Genomic DNA, 7,715 nt, shown 5'->3' with positions numbered 1-7,715 from the left:
GATACTTTCTTGATAACTGTTATTGTATGAAAACTCCGCTAAGGGCAAACATTCATCCCATTTCTGCGAGAAGTCCAGAACACATGCCCGCAGCATATCCTCGAGTATTTGATTAACTCTCTCAGTCTGTCCACTGGTTTGGGGATGATAGGCCGAACTGTGGAGCAATTTGGTACCCAAGGATTTATGAAGTTCTTCCCAAAACTTGGATATGAACTGAGGTCCACGATCCGACACTATGGTCTTTGGAATACCATGCAAACTGAGAATACGACCGATATATAATGCTGCATAAGTGGCTACTGTATATTTGGCCCTGACGGGTAAGAAGTGGGCAATCTTTGTGAGTCGATCAACGATAACCCAAATAGAATCATACCCTTTGGCCGTCCTGGGCAGTCCCACAATAAAGTCCATACTTATGTCTTCCCATTTCCATGTTGGGATTGGCAAGGATTGTAATGGACCAGCAGTTTTCATGTGTATGGCCTTGACACGTCTGCAAGTGTCACACTTAGCCACATAGCGTGCAATTTCGATTTTCATCTTTGTCCACCAATAATGTTGCTTTACGTCTTGATACATCTTAGTGCTTCCGGGATGAATAGAATAACGACTAAGATGTGCTTCATCAAGAATTTGCTGGCGGAGCTCTTCGTTCTTTGGCACTACTATGCGGTTTTTAAACCATATCACACCTTGATCGTCTTCCTTGAAACATTTGGCTACTCCAGCCTTTATCTTTTCTCGTATGTGCTTCATACCCAGATTATCCTTTTGAGCATCAATTATCCTTTGCAAAATGATTGACTCAAGCTTTAGTTGATTTAGAGTCCCTTGTTGGATTATCCCCAGGTTTAGCTTTTCCATTTCCTGACACAAAGTGTTCTCGGAGGTCTTCGCCATAAGACAGTGGCAGGAAGTCTTACGACTCAGTGCATCTGCCACCACATTGGCCTTGCCTGGGTGGTAATGGATCTCCAGTTCATAGTCCTTAATAAGCTCAAGCCATCGTCTTTGCCTCATATTTAACTCTGACTGGGTGAAGATGTACTTCAAACTTTTATGATCTGTATATATGTGACAGATATTTCCCAGCAGATAGTGACGCCAAATCTTCAGAGCATGAACCACAGCAGCTAGCTCCAGATCATGAGTTGGGTAATGCTCCTCATGTCGGCATAACTGCCGTGAAGCATACGCAATTACTCGGCCCTCTTGCATCAGTACACAGCCGAGCCCACTGCCAGATGCATCACAATATACATCAAAAGGCTTAGTGATGTCCGGTTGAGCCAATACCGGAGCAGTGGTTAATAATGTCTTCAGTTGCTCAAAGGCTTCATTACACTTAGAAGACCAATTGAACTTAATGTCATTCTTCAATAAACTTGTGATTGGCTTCACAAGCTTAGAAAAATCTGGTATGAATCTGCGATAATACCCAGCTAGTCCAAGAAAACTCCAGACTTGGTGAACAGTAGTTGGGGGTTTCCACTCCAGAATATCTTTGACCTTGCTAGGATCTACCGCAATTCCTTTAGCCGATAACACATGCCCCAAAAATTGAATTTCCTCCAGCCAGAACACGCACTTGCTGAACTTGGCATATAGCTGATGTTCCCTCAGGCGCGTCAATACAATCCGTAGATGCTGAGCATGGTCCTCTTCATTTTTAGAATATATCAAGATATCGTTGATGAAGACTACCACGAACTTGTCCAACTCAGGCATGAACACCGAGTTCATCAAATAGGTGAAGTGGGCAGGAGCATTTGTGAGCCCGAAAGACATTACCAGGTATTCAAACAATCTATACCGCGTAGTAAACGCGGTCTTCGGTATATCCTCGGGCCGAATACGGATTTGATGATAGCCCGACCTGAGATCAATTTTGGAAAATACCCTCGCCCCAGTCAGTTGATCAAATAAGACGTCGATCCTTGGAAGAGGGTACTTATTCTTAATGGTGACCTCATTCAGGGGTCGATAATCCACGCACATTCGCAAGGTTTGATCCTTCTTCTTAACAAAAATGGCGGGGCAACCCCACGGGGACGAGCTTGGCCGGATGAATCCCTTATTTAGTAGATCTTGTAATTGAATCTTCAATTCCGCTAACTCATTAGGGGGCATACGGTACGATCTTCGGGAGATGGGAGCCGTACCGGGCTTTAGCTCAATTACGAATTCTACATCTCTTTCAGGGGCAGTCCAGGCAAATCTTCCGGAAATACATCTGGAAACTCACATACTACCGGAATGTTCTTGTTCTCCGGTACAATGGCTTCATATACTCTACCAGAAGCTTTGGCTGGATTGGTTACGGGGAGAGACAAAAGAATCTCTTCTTGATTATAGCTCAACCTGACGGTTCTGAGTTCAGTGTTGAGAATTGCCTTGTGTTGGGTTAACCAATTCATACCCAAAATTACATCTATATCCTGGCCCTTCAGAACAATCATGTTAGCAGGAAAGTTCCGTTCGGCCATTGTTACTGGCACTTCATAGGCCACTTCTCTAGTAAAAATGTATCCCCCAGGTGAATGAATTTTAAATCCCTCTTTTGATTCATGGCATACAATGTGATGTTGCTCCACAAATTTCTTGCTAATGAATGTATGCGAAGCACCAGAATCAAAAAGAATAATTGCTGGGTGACTGGCCACGGGAAACGTACCCATCATCACCGGCTCTCCTTCCGGTGTAGTGGCCACTTGGGTGTAATATACACGCCCCGTCTTCTTTGTATTTTTCCCCACAGCATTTCCTTTGGGCTGAGCTGATCTCCCAGATCCTTGCGGAGCATTTGATTGATTTTGCCTAGGATATGGGCAGTCTTTGATGAAATGTCCCGACTTGCCGCAATTAAAACACCCGGTTGAAGAACTAGGCAAGGCAGGGAATCGAGTGCCTGGGGCACCCGGCTGATTTGGGGTAGTGGGGGTATTGTTGGGGCGAATAATGATTGGCTGTTTGAAGGGGAATGAGGGTGGACGAAAAAAGTGTGATTTTGGTTTGAAGGTCGGATCACAAACCGTTGCTTCTTCGCCTGGCCCTGATTAGGCCTCTCACCACCAAATCCCTTGTTTTTCCCAGAACTTGCGTATTTTGCTTCAACAGATAAGGTTGTGCTGACAGCCTTTCCATACGTGAGATCTATGCATGTGGCCATCTTTCTCTGTAGCCGATCATTTAAACCCCGCATAAAACAGTTCTTCTTCTTTAAATCAGTATTCACCTGGTCGATGGCATACTGCGACAGGTGATTAAACTTGTTGAGATATTGGTTGACGGTATCTCCCCCTTGTTTTAACTTCATAAATTCCTCTTGTTTCATATGCAGCACTCCTTCGGGTATGTAGTGCTCACGGAAGGCTGCTTTAAACTCTTCCCAGGTGACTTGATGGTTGACAGGTTGAATAGCCACAAAATTTCCCCACCAAGTACTGGCAGGACCACGTAGTTGTTGTGCTGCAAATAACGGCTTCTGCGTCTCTAAGCAACGGAGAAGACCAAACTTTTGTTCAATAACCCGAATCCACTCATCATCTTCTAGGGGATCTTCAGATTTGACGAATAGGGGTGGACGGGTTTCAGAGAAGTCCAGATAGGTGGTTTCACGGGGGCCTTGCGGATAACCCCTTCCTGCCTGCTGCTGGAATTGCTGCTGACCCGCCATTTCCCTAAGGAAGCGGGTATTGTCTGCGGTGGCATTCACCAAGGCGGCAATCGCCTCGGCTAACGTGGGAGGAACCGAAGGTGGGTTTGGGGTAACATCCCTTCCCCCAGAAGTTCCGGTTGCGTCCTGTCCTCGAGTCCTGGTCGACATCTGTGGCAAAGAACATTTGAAGTAAACATAATATGCCAGAGAACCTTCCATTTTACACTACTATAAAAAGTAATGATACAGACTCGATATTACATAACAGGATACATTACCCATTATACAAAAGTTCAACCTATTATACAACAGTACACCCTACAATATACTACTCTACTTCTATTACACCATTATTCCTGCTTTCCATTACTCTTGGCGGCCTCATCGTCAGGTGTGGGAGTCCAGACATCAACCAACCTCAAAGAAGGAGGGGGCTCAAAAAGGTCTAACTCCCCACCCAGCGCGCGTCCCGCAACGTGAGAGGGTCCGGCTTCCGCCTCAGCAGGGTGTGCAGGCACACTAGGGTGTAATTGTGAGTATAGTATATGGACTTCCTCATGCAACGTATTGCAGTAAACCTGCAGGTTATCGACAGTTGAGCTAAGTTCTTTAATTCGGGCCTGAGCCCTTGCTTCCTTAGCACATGCTAGCAAACGAGACTGTACTGCCCAGTCAAGTGCTAAGTCTCGATCAGCAAGCTGATCCTGCAGGTGACGGATGTCCCTTCTTAGTTCATTGATTCTATCTCCGTCTGCGACCCAAGCATCGGTCCTATGTTGCAGCGCTGCTTGAAGTCGACTCACTCGGGCTTCAAGATCTCCGATGGGGTCATTACTTCCACTGCTGCTGCTTTCATGTCGGGGAGCCAGTTGATGCCGAGGCACTCCAATTGGTCCCGTTGATTTGCGTGCTGTTAGCCTTGTGCGTGGCGGCATCTTTTTAAGGGAGAAAACTTATTAGTATAGTTCTTAGCATGATGCATGTGTAAGTACAGAATCAACCTTAGTCGATTCAACCTTCTATACATTGCACTCTTCCTATCTGGTCTTTAAGATAGACTCTTCAGAATACTCAGGTAAGAAGAGAAAAGAGTTTTTAGGTAAGACTTTTGAAAATCCTTTTGAAGATGCCTCATAATATCTGCAAAGAAGGGCTACGCTCCGATACCAGCTGTGACGAAACCTCCCAAGTAATTAGGCCCACCTACAGTTGTCCTTGTCTAACAGACATCAGACACCCTGTAGATGTTCCTAAGTCACTTGATAAGTTCGGTATCTTTCCTTACCTTACCAGGAACGTTTCACCCGTCTTGCAGACATTACAGAACATCGGAGATAAAGAAATGCGGAAGCAATTACATAAACTTACATTTATTTCAAAAGCAAGCTTGAGTTATTTTATTACAGACCAGAACTAAAAGTGAGTGTAGAGTAGTAATATTATACAAACCAAGGGAGGCACAAACTCCTCCCGATAAGCTTAAGCAAAAGATCCTATGTGGAGGACCAAGTCCTCCCGCACTTCAGTCTTGTTTTTCCTCATTTGGTACCACCTTGGAGCAAAAGCAACAAAAATTTGTCGCTTCCTCACCTAAAAACAACAAAGGGATAAACCCTGAGTATGGAATTACTGAGCAAGTCTTACCCGACTAAGGAAAAGACTCTCAAGGGTATGCTGGATAAATAGGAGTCAAGGAGAGGCTTTAGCAAAAATCAACTTATACTTTTGCAGAAGTAGCTTACTAAAGTGAGTCCTTACTTTCAATCTTTTAACGCCATATTAAGTTTTAATAGACTTTATTTGCATCTAGTCTAATTTCACATCACATCAAGACAACATCATTTTTATCCATAGTGTTCACGTCCTGACTTTAGGTTGCAGGGAAGTGACCAAGTCTTCATAACCGCGAAGGTACGGCGATCCGAATCGATTATACTCAGCTAGGGATCTCTAATCACACGACATATGTAGCACTTAACCCTTGCATATGTCAACCCGCAACCGGGGTTCTTAAGACCAGATCAGGTTCACGCAAACCGAGAGCACAGATACACCACCGTCCAGCCTCTTGCCACGGAGGGTACACGCTACTCTCGCCACCGCTCCACGCCCATTTCGTGTTATCTTATTCTGGCCTTAGTCTGCCCGAGGCAAGGCTTACCCATGACGAGGCATGTGACCAGTTAAAGGGTCCTCGGTCAGCACGCCTACATACACATTAATCCTTAACCAACCTGGGTAGAACATCACCTGTTCCTAACCCAAGTCTCAATTTAAGTATTTCCACCCTTAGGATTGTGTCTGTTCCTTAGGATGAAAGAGCATCACAGGGAACTTTGCAGTAAGATCCCATTATTGCTCCAAATGAAAATATTCTTGCAGGTAGAAGCCATCCTCTCCCGGGTTAAATTGAGGACAACCTCTATCCACAAGATCTAAGCAAGGCTAAGCATTTTTGTAAATCATAATTTTGATACTTCACATAAGTATCTATAAAGTTATGGATATCAAGGAAAGTAATGCATCAAAGGGTTTCAAGTAACTCCTATGAACCTAATGCACATTTCACTAGACTTAAAGTGTGCGAAAAGTATTTAAAAACACAAGGAAAGGGGTTGCATGCACCGGGGCTTGCCTTCGTTCACAGGTGAATCAGGCTCAGATCCACAGATATCAAAGTAGAAACAATTCCCGGCCTGAGATTCCGAAGGTGGTGGTGGTGTCTCCTCTTGAGTTACTTCGATTTCTTCTTCACGTTCTAATCATAACCATACATATGTATAAGAATGGATGCCATGGGATGCTCATGAGGATGCAAAGATAATATAAACTTATTGACTAGGTCTTGAATACAACTTTCCTTCACGGAACTCCGAGAACTTAGGGTTTCCGGAGTCGGTAAAGGAGTTCATAGGGCAGGGGGGGTGTTTTGGGTTTTGGTGATCAAACAAGGTCCAAATCAATTCAAACTTTACCCAAGGCTTCTAAATATTGTTTTAAGTTCCCATAAAAAGTTTGGGCATTTTTGGACTTTCCAATTATTTTCTAAAAATCCATAACCAATATTTTTAACCACTTTAAATACCCTAAAATTCCTTACTTCCACTAAAAATCACAAACTTATTTTTATTAAATTCTAGGGAAAATAAGGAGCCTAGGAAAATTGGTTTCACAATTTTATCATTTTCCTACCATTTTCTATAATTGTTTTGGCTCTGGAGATAAAAGAAAAAGAAAAACAGGTGAATAGCACTGGGCCGAAACCAGCCAAGGTCGGCCCACTACCAGCAGAAGCACGCCCACGCGCGCGCGCCCGCGGTAACCTTGCACAGAGGACCTCGCGTTTTTGTCTAACAGCGAACGAGCCCATTCACTATTTAACACAGTCACTGACGTTTGCATAAAAGTCCTTCCTCTTCTATCTATTCTGAGTTTAAAGTCCCCGACGCCGTTCACGCGCGGCCGTGCTCCGGCGAGCACCTGTACCGGCCGAACGGGGCAACGACTGAGTTCTCCGAGCAACAGACACCGAATTGGATCGACCCTAAGCCTTTCCCCCAACCCAATTTCATCTAAGACCACCTAAGGAGCACTGGCCACGGCAACCGTGAACCCTACGGCAAGGCAGCCGTGTTCCCGACGATTAGGGGCGGTTTGGCTCGATTGGAAGGGTCGGAGAGCATCACCAATACGTAAGTATGCTAGAACAGGGATGAAAAAGGAATGAGCTGACCTGGGGACGGCTGGCCGCGGTGAGGGTGTTTTTGCGATGGCGGAAACCGAATTGGGGGAACTGTGAAATTAGAGCTTGCTGGCGATCAACTGGGGACAATACTGGGTGTCGGGGTTCTTGACTACTCTACGGAGCTTGCGGTGGCTTCAATTTATAGACTCCGGGGGCGGTGGCGATCAATTCGACCGAGTCGTGCTGGCGGCCGGAGATGAGGAAGAAGGCGGCGCGGTGAATTCGTGGCTAACGCCGTGGCAGGCTCACCGGTGTTGACAGGACAGTGGTAAGGAGTCACGGCGACACGACGGCGCGGTTAGGACA

The sequence above is a fragment of the Zea mays genome, chromosome 5 (genome assembly GCF_902167145.1).
Source record: "Zea mays cultivar B73 chromosome 5, Zm-B73-REFERENCE-NAM-5.0, whole genome shotgun sequence".
Classification (NCBI taxonomy): domain Eukaryota; kingdom Viridiplantae; phylum Streptophyta; class Magnoliopsida; order Poales; family Poaceae; genus Zea; species Zea mays.
The sequence above is the reverse complement of the archived record's forward strand: the minus strand, read 5'-3'. Positions refer to the sequence as shown.